This window comes from Syngnathus leptorhynchus, chromosome 7 (genome assembly GCF_054491065.1).
Source record: "Syngnathus leptorhynchus isolate UIUO chromosome 7, UIUO_Slep, whole genome shotgun sequence".
In the NCBI taxonomy this organism is placed as follows: Eukaryota; Metazoa; Chordata; class Actinopteri; order Syngnathiformes; family Syngnathidae; genus Syngnathus; species Syngnathus leptorhynchus.
Genome location: NC_141201.1, coordinates 5,248,720 through 5,268,838, shown reverse-complemented (window position 1 = coordinate 5,268,838; position 20,119 = coordinate 5,248,720). Strand labels below are relative to the sequence as shown.

Here is a 20,119-nt window from a genome sequence, read left to right as displayed (position 1 = left end):
GCTGTAAGTTCTTCAGTGAATTCATGGCGTCGTTGATGTGCGTGTCATTTTCCCCTGGTATGTATGTGCAACAGGAGGTCCCAATAATGTGGCACACACCACCTTGCGCTGCAGTCATCAAGTCCAGAACCATCCTGTTTTGTAAGACCATTAGCCTAATAGCCTCAATCTCTCTGTTTTGACCATCATTGACCTGCAGCGAGAGATTCACAAACGATTGGAAACGATAGTTCAGTGTCTCGATGTAGAGTGCTTGTTTTCCAACTCCGATCCAAGGAAAAAGCGCATGAACAACTTTGTCTCCGACGGACCATATTTTATGATCATCTGGCACGTTCGCACCCCAGACAGGGTCATGAGGGTCAAAGGTTGCAACAGCCCTGCGTCGACGTCCAGAAGAGTTGTGTGCTGTCGTCAGCTGATGGTGTTTTATCCTGTAAGTGTGGTCTGTCACCCACACTGGAGCACACACTCCTGTCCAGTTGGCGGGCAGCATCGGATAAACCTTGTGACCACAAAGCCACCAGCCATTCTGTATGAAGTAGGTCCCGTTAGATGGCGCAGCCATATCGGTGGGAGATCCCTCACCACTTGAAATGGCTCTCTTATCCTGACACTCAGCGGTGATGTCCAAAGCTCCCATCCAGTTTCCTCCTGGAGAGCAGTCGTCGTTGATGCATTTGTGGGTCTCGTTTCCTTGGATGTAACATGTGTAGTTCACTCCAGCTGGTCTCTCTGTGTAGGCCACTTGCGGCAATGTTCGTCCTTTAACAGTCACATTGAGATTTGTCCAGAAAAGCTGATCACAGGTACCGTCTGCAAGTCCAGGGCGGAAAGGGTCGGCATCCCTGACTGTGACAGCACGGTGTTGATATCCAATTCCTCCTATGGATGCCATACATTTTGCTTCAGTGACATTCATTGCTCTCGCCTCCAAGTGAACTTGCGTGGAGGAAGGAGGGAGTTTGGAACACACATAGCATCCCTCCTGTGTGTGAGCTCTCACACTGAACTTCACATATCGGTACCAAGCGTTGGTTTCGTATGGGTTTCTGGGGTCCCATGACCAGTCCTCGAAATTCTCATCATGTGACCATCTTCTTCCACGAATGACACTGTCCATTGGTCCATTCAGATGAGCCCACAAACCATAGCACACTCCAACCACAGCGCAGCATAGAATCCACCTGGCATATGGAATTCCGTTGCTACTAGGATGGCAGAGACACCGGGACATCTCCTCGCCTAGCGGAGTGGGGATCGCTGAATTCTTCACCGACGTTGAGACGTTCCACCCTAAACGATGAAACTCCTTTGAAGTCGGCCTTCCCCACCACTCCGAATGAGGGGTCCAGCACTCTCTGCAACTTGCAGTGGCTGAGGTGAATCCAGCTGGGCCGTTCAGCAATCTTTACTGCAGTGGGGGTAGTCAGCAAGACTTGGAATGGTCCCTCCCACCGCGGGCTGGCCCAGTTCTTTCTTTTGATGACCTTGATGTAGACCCAGTCTCCTGGCTTAATGAGGTTATCAACCTGTGGGGAGAGAAGACCAGGCGGCAGTAAATTTGCATTTAACACATCTTTCATTTTGAGTGTTCTGATCATGTAATCTGCCAAGGTCTGTTCTTCATCTGCTTTTTGCAAATCTGCAGGGAACACAGGTAGTCTATATGGTCTCCCATGTGTAATTTCAAAAGGCGTTAGCCCTTCTGAATTGGGGGTGATTCTCATATAGAGTTTCACCAAGTCTAGGCACTCTGGCCAGGCTCTGCCTGTTGATTCCATGCATTTTTTCAACCTGCTTTTGATAGTAGCGTTTGCTCGTTCAACCAGGCCTGCACTGGATGGGTGCCAAGCACAGTGGTTTTTTAACGTTATCCCAAGGTGTACAGCCATGTTTTGTACAACTTGGTTCACAAAGTGTGGACCATTGTCACTGTAAATGATCTGTGGGATGCCATGAACCGGTATGACGGTTTTGCAAATGGCTTTTGCCACTGTTAAGGCATCTGCTCGTTTAGATGGAACTATTTCAACCCATTTGGAAAATGCATCAATCATCACTAGGCAGTATTTGTGAGGTCCACTTTGTGTGAGTTCAATAAAATCCATGTGCATGATTTGGAATGGGTAAGACGGTTTTGGAAAGGAGCCTCTCTTAGGTCTCATGTTTCCTTGTGGATTATGTTTCACACAAACAGGACATGCTTTACAAAAATTTTTTAAGTAAGCATCTAAACCAAAGGTAGTGAATTGTTGATGTATGATGGACCTCATCCCTCCTGTCGACACGTGGCAAGGTCCATGTGTCGCAATTGCTGCTGCCTTAAAAAGTGATTTTGGTAAAACAGGTTTGTCATTGATGCGGTGGATATTATCTGTATCCACAACTGCACCTTTTGTCGCCCACATTCGTTTTTCCACCATTGGAGCATTGCCCTGCATGTCTGTCAGTATAGTTTTATCTATGAGTTGGGTGTCCTCTGAATCTATTAAAAAAATTTCATGGCCATGTTTCCCTGCTGCTGCTTCCTTAGCGATTTTGTCTGCAAATCTGTTTCCATTTGAGACTTCATCTGTGCCTGTGGTGTGAGCAGCACATTTACACACAGCAAGTTTAGCAGGTAAACGGATGGCCTGCAACAAGTCTTTCAACAAGGAGGCATGGGTAACCGGCTTACCGGTTGATGTTGTCATCCCCCTGCGCTCCCATTGTTTTGCAAAATAGAACAGAGTAGAAAACGCATACTGACTGTCTGTGTATACAGTGACTTCCTTATCTCTTGCTAATTGACAAGCTCTTGTCAGTGCAATCAGCTCAGCAGCTTGCGCTGACCGATTGCATGGAAGCTTCTCTGCTTCAATAATCCGGTTTGGCAACTTCACAATTGCATAACCACTTTGATTGTTCCCTTTAGGATCCTTTGAACATGATCCATCCACAAACCACTTTTCCCCTTTATCAAGTGGAGTGTCACTTAAATCTTGTCTAGGTAGCTGTAGATGTTCTGTAGCATCTAAACAATTATGTGGGGTTCCATCCTCTGGCAACGGGATCAATGTTGCTGGATTTAGGACTGTGCACCTTTTTATCATAATATGCGGTTGTGACAGAAGTGTAGCAGTGTAGGATAGGTGTCTGGCGGGTGACAAAAAGTTCATTTTGCTTTGCAGTAGCAACACATCTACAGCATGTGGAACCAACAAGTCCATTTTGTGGAAAAGGACCACATCTGCGGATAGTGTCACTGCAAGCGCTGCTGCGCATACTGCTTGGACACAGTCTGGTAACGATTGAGCCACTGGATCCAATTTTTTTTGAATAAAATGCAATTGGTCTTAGTTTACTGCCATGACTCTGCAGCAACACTGAGGTCATAAAACCATTCCTGCAGTCTACCGTTTGCACAAACGTTTTATTGTAGTCTGGTAAGATAAGGGTTGTAGTTTCCATCAAAGCCTGTTTCAGTACTACAAAAACATCCTCCGCTACTGGTGTCCATATTATTTTTTCTGTCAATGCCATGGGGACTCCATGCACAATATTCATCAGTGGTTGCGTCTTTTCTGCATAATGTGGGATCCATGCTCTGCAGTAATTGCAGAGCCCCAAAAATGACATCATTTGTTTTTTTGTCTCAGGTTTTGGTGCATCTGCAAGGATTTGTTTTCTGTTTTTTTGTATCTGTCTTCCAGCAGCTGACAACGTGTGACCTAAATAGTTCACCTCCTGTTTGAGCCATTGTAGTTTATTTTTGCTTACTTTATTCCCTGCTTTACAGAGATAGTGTAACAAAGCTAAGGAGTCTTCTTTGCAAGCAGCTTCAGTTTCAGAGGCTATCAAGAGATCATCTACATAAACTAGAAGTTGGCTTTTGTTTGAAATTTGAAAATCAGCCAAACATGCCATGATAGCTTGAGTGAAAATAGTTGGACTATCAGCGAATCCCTGCGGCAATCTGGTGTACGTATAACTTTGTCCTTTAAAGGTAAACGCAAACCAAAACTGTGAGTCTGGGTGGATTGGCACTGAGAAAAATGCATTGCTAAGATCAATCACTGTAAAAAACTTCTGGTTAGGTTTCAAAGTGTTCAGAAGTGTGTGCGGGTCAGGCACATTAGGTGCTCTTGTTTGTATTGCCTCATTTACTGCTCGTAAATCTTGTATCATTCGCCAATCAATCTTGTTGGCCTTTCGGACTGGAAAAATAGGAGTGTTGCAAGGAGAATCTGAGCACTTCCTAATAATCCCTCCTGACAAAAGATCATTTATGACAGGGGCAATCCCATTCATTGCCTCCTGTTTTAAAGGATATTGCTTAACTCTTGGACGCCACTCTGATCTTGGTTTGATCTGTACTGGGGGAATGGACTTTAAAAGTCCTACATCAGATGGGCCCTTTGTCCATAGCTCTTCAGGAAGCTCAGCCAATTCCCTCTCCTCCATCTCAGTCAAACAAACATTAACTAGTCAGGGAAGCGCATAAGCGCATGCCCTTCCATGAGCCACTTCACACACTGTTTGCTTCCACATGTCACAACTGGTACTGTAGCTCCACCCATCACCTTTGTCCTCATAATCAGTGATAGATTCGGCAAGTTTAATTCGGCAACCCACATCTGCCCATGTTATACTGTGAGGTTTAAACAATGAAATGTGGGGTACAGCCGACAACTTGTATTTGTCTTTCTGAGGAGCGGGCAGGAGCACAGCAGCAGCTGCAAATGACCTGCGATCAGTGTACAGAGCAGTGATTGTTAAGGTTACTTCTGTGTCACTGAGAAAACTTTCAATATATTCATCTTGTGGATCAGTGAGAATATTCATGGTGACATGTAATTGATTACAAGACATTTCTGATTCAGGTCGTGACAATTGCTTTCGGGCTTCACTCAGTAAACTGTTTGGTAGCTTGGGATTCTGTTCAACAGAGATGTCATACGAACAGCAAATTTGTTCACCTGCTTGTGCAGCGTATAAATCAACATCTCTCACTCTACATGCTCGCATGCCATCCTTTACTGGAATTATTGCAATTCCCAATCTAGTCATCAGATCTCGACCCAGCAGGTTTATGGGGCATTTTGGGGATAGGACAATCGAGACTGAAGCCATGTTTCCAGTTTCATCATCCCTTACTTCAACTGGGTTGGAGATACTCTCCTTGTGTACCTGCCCATCAGCAGATTTCACCCAAATAGTATTTTGGGAGGCCTTTAGATTAGGGACTTTAGTTTTTATTACGGTTTTACAAGCCCCGGTATCACACAAAAACTCTACATCACTTCCTCCAACATTTAAGGTAACATGTGGTTTTTCTTTTAATGTACTCAAAATGTCCCATGCTGTATGGACATCTACTATTTCTTCCTCTGTAGGATCACAAGAGGTCGAAGGGGAGGAATCTAGTCATGCTGAGAATTTGGCTTTACCTCTGCCCCTTCCTCCACCCTTTGATTGGTCTTGTTTTGCATATCGACACACTCTCGCAAAGTGTCCTCGTTTCCCACAGTTCCAACAGTTGTCAGAATCTGATGGGGGTTTTGAATTGTATGGTGGCCTACGACCTTGTTGACCTCTTCCTCTGCCCCGTTGGGAGCCTCGGAAGAAGACTGTTTTATCTTCATCTAGGTCCTCATCTTCATCGTCGAGATGAAATACATCAGAACTTTTGCCTTTTTTGATCACTTTTTCAGCATGTCTGGCCCACTGCATGGTTGTTGTAACGCTAGCAGTGTCCACTTCCACCATGTGTTTCCTCACCCAATTGCCAATATCAGGACGGAAACTAGTGAGGAGTGCATTTTTAAACTGTTGCTGATAAGCACTCTCAGCTGCATCATTAAATGGGATGCCACTATGCACCCTAAATTCTTTTTCAAATCTCAAGCGAAAATCATCAGTATCTTCCCCAGGCTTCTGTTTTATTCCTGCTAAATGACCATAATTCGCTCGTCTTTGAAATATATTTTGCACTCTTTGCACAAGATCATTCCATTGTGCTGCATACTCCCCTCTCAATTGATTTCCCTCAACAGGATAGGGGAAAGGTCCTTGGTTATTTCTACCTGTATAATTTCCTCTAACCTTGGCCCAGTCTTTTCCCAAAGAAGACATTGCAGCTTCTCCTGCCTCATGCCCATTCAGTCTATAGGAATGTATGATTCCAGCCATGTCTTCTGCCCATTTATCTGGGTCTTCTGCAACAGGGGTAACCCCTTCAACTGCTTTTCTTGCCTCTTCCAAAGTCCATGGCCGAAAAACATATGTATGTAGAGGGTAGCCTTCCCCTACAATAGGGTTTGGCACCTGTATCATTGGGCACACATCAACATTGTCTAAAGTTTGAGAAAATCTAGCAGCATTGGTCATAGTTCTTGTTTGCACAGGACTTCTAATTACGTGACCCTGACCTTTTTTGCTATTGTATGGGGGAGGGTGCAGGTCTGTTAAACTTGGATACAAGTTTTGCACAGGAGCGGAAAGCTCTTCTTGTTCCTCTGCTTGAGCTGCGGCTGAGACAGCGCGCCTGGGCACTGTAGCCTCATTGTCTTCCGGCCTGACAAACATACTTGCGGCCTCATCACTTTTCACCTTTATATTTTTTGTCTTTTGAATTTGTTCTCTTCTCTCTTGTGAAGCTTTCAACCACACTCTAGCACATTGCAATTCTCCCTCTTTTCTTTCCTTTTTCGGTCCTTTTTTCTTCCTAGCCACACTCTCCTCCAAAGCATCAACCACTATTTTCCACACTTCAACTTTCAACTTCCCTTCTACTCCATACTTTTTCTTCCACTTTGGCATGTATTGCATACAATTAAGAAATCTACTCGCCATGTACTTCTCATCTCCTTCAAGAGCTAGAGATTTACCGTTTTTATTTCCCATCTTAACTTGGTATTTTTAGATTTTTCCAATTTGTATTTATTTATTTATTTATTTATTTTTTAATTTATCCTACCATTCACACTCTCAACCACACAACTTTCATGCAAACAGCTTGGAAAAACAGACCAAAAAGAAGAATCTACGCCCTTCTTCAATTAAGAAAAAGAAGCTCTGACCTTTCTTAGCCTGTCCCTTCCCCTGGGGCTAAAACCCCAGCTGTTTCTTAGCCTGGACAAACCAAACCGTAAACTTCATAGCTCGGACAAACCAAACCGTAAACTTCATAGCTCGGACGAACCAAAGCCGTATATCTTGTGCACCTTTAATTTTTTACGCGTTTACAATGTTAGGGCTTTAACTTACTTGTCCCCTGGTTCGTTGCACTGCCGGATCCCGTCAATCCGCCGCTGTCAGACGAAGGCAGACCTAAGATGCTGGCCCAGCGAAGAATTCACTCCCCAGGACTTTCTTAACCAGGTCCACCTAATAGACGCTGGCCCGTCGACGGAAAGCAGCACGTCGTCCTCAGTCGGTCAGCAACGGGTATGTGGGATCCGGGTCACGGCACCAAAATGTTAGGGATGTTCTAACTCTAACTTATTTTGCAAGAACCAAACAGAGAGACAATATGCCTTTTGAACACTTGCAAGTGGAGAATCTGTTCGGTACTGTAGATACAGCAATGTCCGAACAAAGTCTGCCGTTGAAGTCATGCAAGAGAGTCTTTATTGAGAGAAGAAGGGTGGGGGTGAGAGTCAGCCAAGGTGGGGGTGACATTTGACATGTGTAGTGGGCACCTCAACAAATGATTAACCACTTGGGAGGGTCCCAGTCTATCTCTCCACGAGGCCGTGGACATAAATTCTAGTGGAGCAAAACAAGGACGCCTCCACACCACCTGGAGAGCTTCAACAACTGAATGGTTCAACTGTTCAGAATCACGGGAAGGTAAAAGGTTCAAACAAAGTTCATCATTCTACATCCCAACATAATCATACGATCAAGATAGTTTATAAACCCTAACATTTCCTCCTAATGAGAATAACGTATTTGATAATATATCTCAAAAGCTAATATTGAAATATAAACATTGATGTTCAAATATCCATTGCTTGATATAGTAACACCACCAGATACTAATCGTTGATTCATCTCGTAGGTGTGGATTAAGTAGACTGTGTAATTGTGTTTTGTTGAAATTTAATTAGGAGTATAAACAGCTTGACTTTTGGAAGAAGTGTTCGCTATAGCTGTCAGACTGCTACCTTTTGTGAAGTCACATATGTTGCGTTTGAGAATCACGAACATTTACCCGCAACTCAGAGCAAAAATTTGCTTGACGCAGCTCTTATTTTGAAAATCCTTTCACTCATATCTGTAGCACCACAGTTTATTGCAGCCCCATTAATGAAAGGATTTTGTTTTAAGAAAATATGAGCGTTGATTTCAGTTGTCTCAAAAGCAACTGCCATCTTGAAATCACTGGTGTATAGCTTCCAAACTAGAATCTCAAGGGTGAATGACTGATGGCTGATCAGAGGGAGATCTCCTGATCTGCTGTGTGAGGGGGGAAAAAAATGCATCTAACTGAAGTTGTGCTTCAAAAAGACATGTTTCCACATTACGTGGGAGGTTTATTTATTTATTTTTTTGCACATGTCCTGGCTGGTTTTCTAGAGCGTCTCATCTCAAGTAACAAAACCTGGTCGAGCGAGAAAAAGAGTGCTTGATGTAGCTGGCTACCATTGCTTGCTTTACATTATTCATGAAAACAAAAAGAAACCTTCAAGTTGACAAAGTGGGATCCCGTGGCTCCACATTCACACAATCTGACCATTCGGAGTGGCTGGAATATCAGAATTTAAAGTGCTGAAAAATAGACATTCCAATAAAAAGGATTAGAAAAATTGCTCATCCTAAAAGTCTTTGCAATAGACATGTTTTGTTAACATAAAATTTGTGGGTTCCAATTTGTACAAACTAAATCTATGTCAAGTCAAATATATTGATATAGCCTTTAGTCACAAAAGTCTCAAAAGATTTCAATATAATTACTTTTTATTGAGCTTTGCATAAACAGCATCTGACTGAGAAAAATGGTATTTACTAACAATGGATTTAAGGACTTGGCGTGCTTGAGTGTCTATTTTGGTATGCCAAATGTGAAAAAGATTTATTTTTCAAGAGTGCACATCTTGACATTCACACATTATTTTCTTGCAAAGGGAGGTTAATGGCAACCAAAGACCACTTAAAATCTACATTGTCATGTTGCTTGCTCAGGGAAACAAACAAGCTGTATAATACGTTACATCTTTGTTTAATATTTACGCAAACTTTACATTCCCTTCAACGGACCGTAACATTAGCATGTCAAAGTATTTGACATTGTAAATTAGCCTTTTATCTGCTCTCTCCCTCTGGCTTTTGTGTTATAAAGCAGCAACTTCATTCAGTCTCAATGGAGGGATGGCATTTTGCCCGAGTCAACACTTCCAAAGTGTGGCATTTAAACATTCAGCACCGAGAGAGGGACCCTCTCATCTACAGCGACAACAGCGCTACTTTTGAGTATGTTGTAAAACATAGTACACCCACATCGCCTGTTCATTTAAATATTTGTACAATATATCTCCTGAGCATCTATTGCACCGGTGACAAACTTAAGGCTCGAGGGCCACATTTGTCCCCCTCGCATAATTTTATGTGGCCTGCAAAAGTAAATCATGGGAGCCACTATTTACAATCTTCATATGTGATAAATAGATAGATATTGCCTTTTTTTGATGAACAATCTCCAATTAATGAAAAAACATCCCATTGACTGGCTTGTATCTCAAAAAACGTGTAAGTCAATTCACCCGCATCTAACGGCACCACTGTTCCGGCAATGTTAAGTTTTGTAAACAAGTAAAAAAGCAAAGTCCATCTTTTCACTTTTTATGCTACCATCTCCTATCCAAAGCATTGTCACTGACAGACTTTGGCATCCAACCCCAATGTGTGCTCCCACTTTGTGTTAGAGCTAATATTGTTTCTGAGGATTGGAGCCAAACAGATATCACACGTTGAGTGCATCCATTAAAATGCTGCAGTGTACTCCAGCTAACATCAGCAGACAGAGGGCACTGGCAAAAACTACCTTACTTCATAAAGTCAGTGAGAGGACCATAAATAACAAAACACACTTTTTCAAACTGCCTTTATATAGTGACACAATACGCACGCTTCCTTTAGGTCTGGCTTTTTGTCGGGCAGAATGGAAAATATATTTGGGTTCAATTAAGCTTCATATATGAGTACAACTGAAAGATAAAATCTTACCAATGGTTGTGCCACTTAATTTAATGTGTTTTGTTGTATTTCAGCTCACGTGAAAGCGCCCTCAAACTAAGCACACGGCTGCTCCTGCCAGAGTAAGACTTGTCGTCCACCATTCCGAGCTGACTAATGTGCCCATTTGCTGTGTGTTCCAGCATTGATCGAGATGCAAACGAAGCATACCTCATACATAATTTGGTAGTACAGCTATTACAAGGCCAAGGATTATTGCACAGTTTATGTTCCGTAACTGGTAGTTTTGGCTCACCTTGCAAAATGAATATGCAAAAGTATCAGAATATATTAGTGGACAGAGAGTTGGCCAGTGCGTTTGTGCATGAGGTTCAAATTAAAATTCACACCTCTTTCACAACATCTGTCTCTGGGGGTTTCCGTGACTGCAACATCCAAAAAAAAGCTCATCCAGGTACTGTAGTATCGACAAGGCCTTCATAAATACCTTCCATTGTTTTTGTGCCTTGTGAGGTGTGCCAAAAAAGTTCCAGGACTGGGGTCACAAAAAGTGTACTTTAAATTCAAACTCTAAGAGTTTATTATACTGTTTATTTTGCGACACCAGGCCTGGAACTTCTCTGATATATCTTCCATATTGTATTTGCAAATCTTGCATATGCCTGATAGAATACTACTCAGCTTCCAAGGAAATGGATTTTAGTGACCTGAGGTCTGGCATTCAGCAAGGATTTTCAGTGCACGATAACATTTGGAGCTCAAGGTGCCATTCATTATTGTGTGGATGAGAGCAAAAGCTTTTACTGCATCTTAATGCACAATGAAAGTTTTGGGGAAGAGTCTATAAATAGCCTTAGAAGTTGAAAACACTGCAGTGTGTGCAAGCACGGGGCGGTGCAAAGGTTAATGTATCAGAGAGATCTCTCTTGCCTTTCTTCAATCAAGAAACTTGGGGAGCTCAAGGACGCTAAGCTGTTTGGTACATCTCAGACTAAAAGGAGTCTTTGGGAAAAAAAGAAAATGACATGCAGTTCAGCTGAAGTCAAAATGGAAAAAAAATGGCAGAAAATTGTGTTAATGTGAATTGTGCCTTGTGGCACATCGTAGACATTTCAGTTCACAAAGAAATCGTACCTTGATATTATATAATTGCTGAACTTGATTTAGGCCTCCTGTCCTAGTTTTTAGATTCAAACGATGATGTCACAAAGCGGAAAAAGACGGATAATTAAAACACACCAAGCTGTCTTTAGAGAACACATGAGACAAGCTATAACATCCCTTCCCAGACTTAAGCCTTGGACTCAGAGCGGGGGCTTCTGGACTCACGTGAGAGCAGGTCCAGCATGTTAAATGAGAACGGAAGCCATGAGAACAAAAGTTGCTTAGCATAAGATTTTAGACGTTACACATGCGATGTAAACATTGTCCATATTCAGTTATGGTGCTCATGAGGAGCGACTTGAGTAATGATGCGGGGCTCAATCATCCCACTAATCATTCCTATTTTTTTTCCCCTCACTCATGACTCCTTGCTTTGACCCATTCAAACATTTTAATGCACCCATTTATTACACCATCACCTATCAATCTCAGCAGCAATATCAATTAATTGTGATCATTCGGGCTGTCAATCTGAAAGTCTTTCAAGGCTAAAAGCAATTTGCTGCTACCCTGATTGTCGTACATCACAAATAATATTCTGCTAGCCGAAAACGTCAGAGTGGAAAAGGTACGGCGAATCCAATCTCTTAGCCAGGGGTCAAATCAGTAACGATGCCTTGCAACTTTTGAAGTACAGAAGACGATATCATTCATATGCGATTTTCTAAACCGAGTTGGCCGGGCTCTACGCCGTATTCCTCACTCCTCAGGCACCATTCACATTAGCTTTTTATCAATCCAATTAGCTGCTTCTGCTGTGAGCAGCTCATGGCACTGCAGAGGAGAGCTGCATTAAGCCGCGTCAAGCTTCATGTAGAACCAAAGTGGTGATCTGACTTGTAGGGGGAGGAGACTATCGTACAATCAATCAAGCTGATGGAGAGACCTACACAGGATAACTAAAATAATTTTGAAAAAGATCTCTGGGTCTGCATGAGCCAGTTGAAAATGTAAAAGTACCCTAACGTGACTGATGTTATAACTAATGCCTATAGTCTTCACGACATGGATCACCAGCGACCCGGGGGAGATCAAGCTTGCTTGACAAATGGGTCTCGAGGTCTCCTAGAAGGCAACCAAACTTAAAGTGTTAGCGCAAACTGGAACAAATGGGACATTCACTAATCACGGTTTATGGTATTAATAATTAACCTTGGCTATCAATTAATCAGCGTTAAAATTTTACAAGCGCAACATACCACAATTGGTCTTGCGGCACGAGTGTTTATGGCTCGACTTAACAGCCGTGATTTCATTTTTAAAAATACATTGAATATCTTCGTATAGGATAACTCCAAATTATTCAAACGGAAAATATGTGATATTTGGTTAGAGGAAAAAAAAAAGTAAATATGAGCTTATATAATATGGGTTGCTGCAAAACGGGCCCTATTGCATCCATTTAAACATTCAAAGGTGTGTGTGTGTGTGTGTGTGTGTGTGTGTGTGTGTGTGTGTGTGTGTGTGTGTGTGTGTGTTGAAATAAAGAAAACAATCACCCTTAAAGAGTTAATAGTTGACCACCATGTTGTTAACCAATCAAAAAGTAATATTGCCTGAAAGTGAACGGATGGGCTAATATATAAACATGATGGTGGTGGATCTCAGGGACAGAGGAGAAGATTGTGCTAATCAATCTAATGTCTCTCCTACTGCAGTAATCATTTCCACAGGCAACATGGCACCTCATTATGCTGATTCACTCACGGTGTCAGTCAAATTCAGGACACCTTCACATCAAGCCTCGGCTGCATCATGCATGCACACGACAAACAACAGGTATCCAGATACAGAAATAGCACCAATTTATTTCATTCCTATTTCGTAAGGAAAACATACACATACCGACAACTCAACGCTGTGCCACTTTATTGACAGTTTCAGGAAGAGATAAGACCTTTCAACCACCCTTAAATCCATCTCAGTGTCATACATATACTGTATATGCAAATGCAAAGTGGCTTTTTCCAATAGGCTATGAAATTGGGGTAATTTTAAAAATGCCACACCATGAAGACGAGATGAGAGAAGGCTAAGAACAGAATTTAATGGACATCACTGGAACCTCAATCTATCCAGCTATAGGAGTCTCTCCACTTGGGAATACTGAACTCTAACCAAGTCTCCTGCAATGACTAATAGACTGCAAACAGAAAAGAAGGTAGAGACTAAAAATAACCACACAGCGACAGTACGTGATCTTTTTATTCGTTATTGTTGCTCAATAACAAAACCATTAGTCTTTTTTTTTGTTTCATCCATCTAGTCTCTTTCTCTAGCTATGCTCTATCAGATAAAAGAAAGAAGGTCTTGCATGTCCCCTGGACATTTTAATTAGCTGGTTTTTAATTCAGCCTGACCCCCTTTCAACTGTGATCAACCATTGAGAGCGTTGATAAGGACCTGCCATTCACAATAAAGCAGCAGTATAACCCAACAGCAAATCTTTCTCTCTCCTATTTGTCGACGCTGTCCAACTGTGCCATCGCAGGAGATTTGCCCACGGCTGAGTACAAACTAAAAAGCCAATGACAATATGGCACGTGAGCTGCGCTCATTCATCTCTGCTCTACATTTATGACAGCGTGGGCTGAAACCGGGTAGCATTGCAATGTGCTTGATTTTTAATTGTCGGGAGATTTGTGAAAGCAGAATTAATGCGGGATTGTTTTTGGATTTCATTCCTGAAGGCAGGCACAATGTCGTGAAACAACCACCAGCCTTGGGTTTAATGAGGCCCAGTGAAAGCAAAAATAACTACTACAAAAATAAAACATCTGAAGAGTAAAAAAATAAAAAAATACAGCAGGTTATGTTTTAATTCCATTCTGTTCTATTTGCAGCCTTTAAGTCACAAACGAGATTTTTTTGGTGCTCTGATACCTCTAATTGCAAAAACGGGGACTAAATAAAATAATGAGCTCAGTTTGCATAGGCCTGCTGTCAGACTGGCAAAATATTCAGTTTTTGAGAGCATCACCTGGCTGTCCAAAATACAAGAGGAATACATTTGCAGATCAGATCAGGTTCAGTTTTAAAACAGGGATACAGATCAGGCATGCAAAGTCACCCACAGTGAAAAGCTCAAGACAAATCCTCTGCCAACTGAGTTTTGCATGGCTACTCTCTGTGTGTGCCATTAGCCTTACAGGAAGGAGCAAAATCAAGAGAAACCGCCCGCCCCATCCAAAACTAAATATTCACCTGATAAAACTCAAGCTGAAGCAAAGACGGCATAACTGCCTAGCATGATAAAAATGTTGCGTTGAAGTTTGTTTGATCGTCACACTGACAACACGTTATGATTCCTCCGACTACAGCATATTCCCACTCGGATATCATGTCTTGTTTCCAAACTTTTCTCCCACATTTTTTTTCTCCCCTAAATCCTCCACCACATACCCGTCCGTCTTTGCCTGAGACTCCACATTGCGTCTTATCCGTCTCGGTTGAGCCTCATGCGTCTTAAAATTTCTCTGTTGGTTTTTGTTCCTATTATTTTTATTTTACTTCTTTTCATTGAAACCTCTTGTGTTTTGCATCATAGCAATTTATAAAAATATATCATGTACATTATACAATTCTATATACATATATTTATTTATTTATAATTTTATTATTGTAGATTTTTAATTTATAAAGTATATATATAATTTATGCAAATATATAAAAATATTATTATTAATTTATGCAGTGATGTTACTCCATAAAGCTCAATAATTGATAGTTTTGGCATATATGACTGTTTGCGGGCAATAAAACAAACAGACCAAGAAGGAGGAAAAAGTCTTGAACAAACGAGTCCTGGTTGATTTTAATTACCAGACATAAACTTAGTTCATTTGAACCTATCACTTGAAAACATCGCTCACACCTACACAATTAATGAGAATCAGACTTTTGGTACATTGTATTGCTGCACCTGATTCTAACTCAGTGTCCTTCAGCACAATGTCCCATTTGCCCTGTGACTGACTGCATGCAGAAAAGTGTCAAGCAAGCAAAGATGTCGCTATGCCTGCTAGGCAATATGGAACTATAATAACTTGAGCCTGAAGGCAGCGAGTACGATGTTGTCACAATTTTCAAACGTCATGCAGCTATTCCAGCGGTATGGTTCAATCAAAATGTCATTCAATGGCAGATTCATTGTCTATTTCACGTTAAACTGACTTCATAATCTGTACTCATCCTTGTAAAAGTCATTTTGACTCTTTGTGGACTATGAGATTTCCCACTTTGGCCTTCTTCCCTTAATCCACAGCCACTTCAACACAGTATAGGCTAATATATATCAAGATTTACACAGCCAACACTTTCAGAGCTTCAGTCAACGTGCTTGCAAGTCGACTTTATGACCAAAAGTCAATTAAAACTTATTTCCAACATCCTTGGTTCACAATCGGGATGTTTTGAATGGATGATTGACAATAAAAGTCTCCAAGTACAAGGAAATTGCTTGTCTATTTTTTCTCTAATAACGCAGTTTAACCTCCTTAAAAAAGTTTGAGTTCAATCCAAAGTCAATTCACAAAGTCTTATTTTAGATTTAACTACAACGTGACCTTATCTGTGTCTGATTTCTCTTGTCATGAAAAGTTTGGGCTTTCATATTGCATTTTAACAAAAGCTCTTTTTCATTCAGTCACAATTAAACAAAAAGCAAAATCCACCCTGGGCTAACTTTTACGCAGATTATAATTCAGTTCATCATGTTAGCTCATTTTTCTTACATCCCCTATTATTATAATATTCATTTTAATAAATAAATGATTAATAATAATAATAATAATAATAATACATAATAGATAAATAAAATTTTATATTATAATATAATTATTTTCTGATATGGTTGGCACAAAAAGCTCAAGAATATAAGATAAGTATTTGTCGTAAAATCCACTTCCACTTGACACGCAGTATACAACCACCGTTGTTTAATATTTTTCCACAAACTCACCGAAGCCTAATAAGCTCCAACCCCGCCACTATCCCCGTAGAGTAAATAAACGCTGCGGGCCACCATTCGCGCAAGTATGACATTCACATTTTCCGAAATATTCTCTGTTTGTTTCTCTTTGAAAAGTAATTGGCTAAGCAGCGACAGCCCTCGCAGAGTACAGGTGGCTGGCCGTGATCTGTTCAGCCATCCTGTGAAAGTTCTTTGGCCTCGGGCGTCCTGGCACTGCCAGAGTCCTCGTACCTGTCTGCCTGAGTAATCTGCCAGGGAGCAGACAAACATCAGTGGCTCTTATCTCCACTTTCCAGGAGCAGTCAGGGAAGAAGCAAAGAAAGGCCACGGGGCCCGGCGGCAACCGACACCAGACTTTCAGTCAACACACAAAAAAAATGCAAACAGTTCATTAAATCCAAGCAGGCGCACAAATAAAAACGCGCCGCAAACTGGGAAGAAGAGGCAGCCTTCATTGAGCATTTTTTTGCCCCCCAATTGAAAGACGATATAAAATGTTTTATTTGATTGCAATGCAGGTAAACATCAATGTCCTACAGGCCAGGATCAATGCGGCGGCACCCCAAGTGCTACAAAGATAACACTAATGAGCATGACACACCAGCAAGCGTCTTTCATTCCCAGCATGTCTGAGCAAAAAGGATTCACCCAACGGCAACACTAAACAGAGCGGTTGACACGTACTATGAAGGGGGGGGGTTGGTATTATACGCCATCTGCACCAAAGTGATAGTCAATACTTGCATCTCATGCAAGATTGCACATGTGGGCAATGAAACTGAAACCATCTCCACAAACCCATTTGCAATGTGCCAGAGTTGGTAAAAAGTCACACTGACAGTAGCAGATTTTGCCTCTGAGAAATTTGTCTTACAGTGGGTGCCTGTGTTTATATTCGCGGGAGCTGCCTGTGGGAGAGTAGTAGCTGGGAAAAAAAAATGATGAAAAGCATATGGTCTGTCACTTTGCGCTTGCCTTCTCTTCCTACGTTAATTAAAAAGCATTTAAAGACATGAGGACGCTAGCAGGCAGAGTTGTCCAAAAAATTGGACTTCACTAATACTGATGCTATTTTAGAATAATGTGACTTAAAGTGTAACAAGGAGTCCTACAAATAATTTAGTTACTCAAAAGCGGTACTTACCAACTCACATCTGTCTTCAGGGCTATGCGTACTTGATCTGATTGGGTTAGATTTGAAGTTACTGTGCTCTCCTCATGGGATGCTTGTAAAAAAAATTGCATACGCAAATTTAGCAAAATATTTATTTGAGTAAAAATAATGGGAAAATTGCAGCTTATTACGATTTACCTCTGCTGACAGTGACATGATTTACAGAAACTAGACAGGTAGTAGGAGGTACTATTTAAAGTACTATAATTGGTCACAGCGGCAGAGCTAGTAAGGGGGTCGCGGGGGCACTGCCTCCCCTGAAATATCGGCATTTTGGCCAAAAATCAGATGCCAAGATGTAAATATATGAGACTAATTGTCATTACATTTGTTAGCCTGTTTTGACTGTGGTTCAATGTAATGTGTTTTTTTTTCTTAACTTGACTCTTCGGTTGACAAACCTTTTTAAAAACCCTGCACTAGAAAATATTTTTTTATACTTTAACAGCTTGAACAAATCTATCCACTCAGTCTGTTACCCCTATTTTTACCCTTCCCTGCAACAATAAACAAAAGACAATAGGTAGCAGGGTACAAGGAAGCTTTCAGGCAATGGCACATTTTGTCCTTTAAATCAGCGGCAATAAAATCGTCTTTAGCGAGAGGGCATCTTCATCTGCAGTGCACAAAAACATAAGCAGGAGGTCAGGAAGAAAGTGAAGCTGTAAGCCTGAGAGAACAGGAAAGGGGACACGACTACAAATTCGAATGACCTCTGTTTGTGTTTGCTGCTTGCATAAAAAAGTCGCAGGCTGAAGGACTGTTTTAATGGGAAGAAACGACCAAAAAAAGAACAAAAATAATTACGCATTTTGTCCTTTTTTTGTTGTTTTGTTTGGACGCTTGAAGTTGATTTCGTCCTTGAATGAAATTATTTACAGCTGTCACAAGTCCGACAGCAACATTCCTTGTTTTGCATTGTCACTATAAAAAAACATCAGTGTCACACACTCGCTGATCTCACCTTGGATTGTGTTGAATAATTCAGAAAAATTGATACCATGGTTTGAAAAAAAAAAGTCAATTAAGTTGTTTGGTAGAATCCCATATCGCAGCTGTCACCTTGGTAGGCACACGTCCAAACATTGCCATCTTATCAATTCTAAAGCTCCAGCGCTTCCTGGTGCTGTCAATTCCCAAATGTGAAGTTTAAAAAACGATAAGGAAGACAGGAACATCTTCTTACCTTTGATTTCTTGAGGTGCGGGCCTTCTAATCCATGTTGCGGTGCACCAGGTTGTCAGATGTCAGTGGTTGTACAAGCCACTTAGCTTCTCGTCATCTCACAAGCACAAACTCGTTTGGATTCGGTGAAATGAGAATCGGCGTGGATACAATCTGAAAGGAAAGATGAGAAAAATCTTTGAGGAAACATTTTGATGACTGGAAACATACAAGCTCGAAAATTAGTTTTATTCTCGTAAATATTTTCTTTAAGGATGCTTTTCCGCCCCAGAGGCAAAAAAACGACTTAACGTCTGCATTTTTAATCATCGTCCTGGTGGCACTGCAGAGGACATCCAAAATCCACATGAGAATTGGCTGTGTAAAATGCAGCTTCAGAATTTACTGTCCATTTTTGCTGATGTTTGTTTTACTTTGTCCCTTACTCAGCAGCCTTCCCCTTTATTTAGCGCCTTCAACATTTTTCATGCTGTCACAGTGTATCCATTGAGTAACTTCTCAAACTCATCGGCATTCAAAACTGGGCAGAACGTGCACATTTGCACTGTAATTACTAATTGTAATATGTGCCTCATGTATTTACAATGAGCATTCATCTTTTTGCATTCTTTGTTAATGGCATGTAATATAAAATCATACCAAATGGCTTATTCCACTGTTGCTACCCATTCTTGTTTGCTACTGTTGGGTTGGTTGAGAGACATTTTATCAGTAGCAAAGAAGAAAAGACATGTTGTCACTTTTACAAATTCAATCACTATGCAAATATATCTGATACTATATAAAATTCATTTCTCTCTCAGTGAAGTTGGTTAATTCACATGGACAGCCAATATGATTAAGTAGAGATGCACGACATGGAGAAAAATATTTTGAATCCCGATACAGATCATTTTCTATCCCACTAAACTATACAGTAATATTAATATTGTATTAATTAATTATTAATGAATACTGTACTTTTTCTTAAAACTACATAAAATTAATGGCAACTTTCTGGGATGGTTTCAGCATCTGTAGACCACAATAACAAATTAAAAGATTTATAACACTAAAATATAAATAAAAAATATAAAAATAAATACATAAAATAAAAATAATATGTATTCATTTCCAACAAAATATTGGCGGTATTAAGAGGTGTATAGCATATAAATAAAAACATAAAAATAAATATACAAAATAAAAATATAGCAATAATATTGTGTATTCATTTCCAACAAAATATTGCAGGTCTTAAGAGATGGAATAAATCACTTAGACTGACGGCCCATGTCGCAAATGCCCCATTACAGTATGTTCTCTTGATGTACGATTGTTTGTATTCCTGTTTGCTGCTGTCCCTTGCCTTAAGACAAATTTCTCTTTAGGGAGACATAAAGAGCAGCCTTGAACCTTTTCTCAACTCCAGCGCCTTTCACCTGACCACCTAAAATGTTTGT

The 20,119-nt window shown here is 40.9% G+C and overlaps 1 protein-coding gene across 5 annotated transcripts in view; it reads right to left on the bottom strand.

Annotated features, from left to right (window-relative positions):
- The window catches only part of grik4 (glutamate receptor, ionotropic, kainate 4), a 170,351-nt gene that overhangs the window by 114,328 nt on the left and 35,904 nt on the right, over positions 1 to 20,119 (bottom strand). For all 5 annotated transcript variants that reach the window (XM_085916413.1, XM_085916414.1, XM_085916411.1 and 2 more), the window contains one exon: positions 18,679 to 18,830. The gene's annotated coding sequence lies outside the window, so the exon portion shown is untranslated. The remainder of the gene's footprint in view (positions 1 to 18,678; positions 18,831 to 20,119) is intronic.